General features: G+C 56.3%; 1 protein-coding gene across 1 annotated transcript in view; it reads left to right on the forward strand.

Annotated features, from left to right (window-relative positions):
* The window catches only part of SMARCA4 (SWI/SNF related BAF chromatin remodeling complex subunit ATPase 4), a 91,245-nt gene that overhangs the window by 89,951 nt on the left and 255 nt on the right, over positions 1 to 1,039 (forward strand). The window lies entirely within an intron of this gene.

The following is a 1,039-nucleotide window of genomic DNA, read 5'->3' on the forward strand; positions in this document are numbered from 1 at the left end:
GACCCACGACCCCCCCCCCCCCCCGCCCCACACTGGAAATGAGGAGTCTTAACCACTGGACCACCAGGAAAGTCCCTCGTTAGTTTTCTTGTATAGCTATTTGCAATAGCAGCAAAACCAGGTGCCTTGGGACTTCCCTGGTGGTGCAGTGGTGAAGAATCCGCCTGCCAATTCAGGGGACATGGGTTCGAGCCGTGGTCCGGGAAGATCCCACATGCCGCAGAGCAGCTAAGCCCATGCGCTACAACTACTGAGCCTGCGCTCTAGAGCCCGCGAGCCACAACGACTGAAGCCTGCGTGCCTAGAGCCTGTGCTCCGCCACAAGAGAAGCCACTGCGATGAGAAGCCCCTGCTCACTGCGACCAGAGAAAGCCCGCACGCAGCAATGAAGGCCCAACACAGCCAAAAATTAATTAATTAATTAATTAGGAAAAAACGAACCCAGGTGCCTCAGAATAAATCTGACCATAGACGTCCATGGTCTTATGGGGACGTTAATGACACTGTGAACACGGGAGTGGTGGCCCTTGTTTCTGGAGAGGAGGGTCTGAGCTGTAAAGCTCCCCATCATCTGCCCATCTGGATCCAGCAGGGCTTCTGTGGCCCTTGCCAAGCTGTTTAAAATGTTTATACAGAAGAGCAGAGATTTTACGTGGTCAGGAATCGCCAAGGTGGTTTTAAAGCCACAGGTCAGGGGAATTCCCTGTCGGTCTAGTGGCAAAGACTTGGCGCTGTAACTGCTGTGGGCCCGGGTTCCATCCCTGGTCAGAGAACTAAGATCCCGCAAGCTGCATGGCACGCCCACAAAAATTAAAATAAAGCCGCAAGTCGGGCACAGGGACAGGCAGACAGCAGTGGGACAGAGCAGGGAAGGCCCAGCAAGCCTCCCACGTCCCGAGGAAGAGTTGATGTGGACGCAGGGGACAGTCTGTGGGAGAACGGTGATGTCACGGTGTGGCCGTGGCAGCAGGGGATGAGGGCAAAGGCCAGTCCGCACCCAGCCTCGCGGAGCCCGTGCTGCCTGCTCCCTGCAGGGCAG

Source organism: Lipotes vexillifer, unplaced genomic scaffold (assembly GCF_000442215.2).
Source record: "Lipotes vexillifer unplaced genomic scaffold, Lipotes_vexillifer_v1.1 scaffold1011, whole genome shotgun sequence".
Lineage (NCBI taxonomy): Eukaryota > Metazoa > Chordata > Mammalia > Artiodactyla > Lipotidae > Lipotes > Lipotes vexillifer.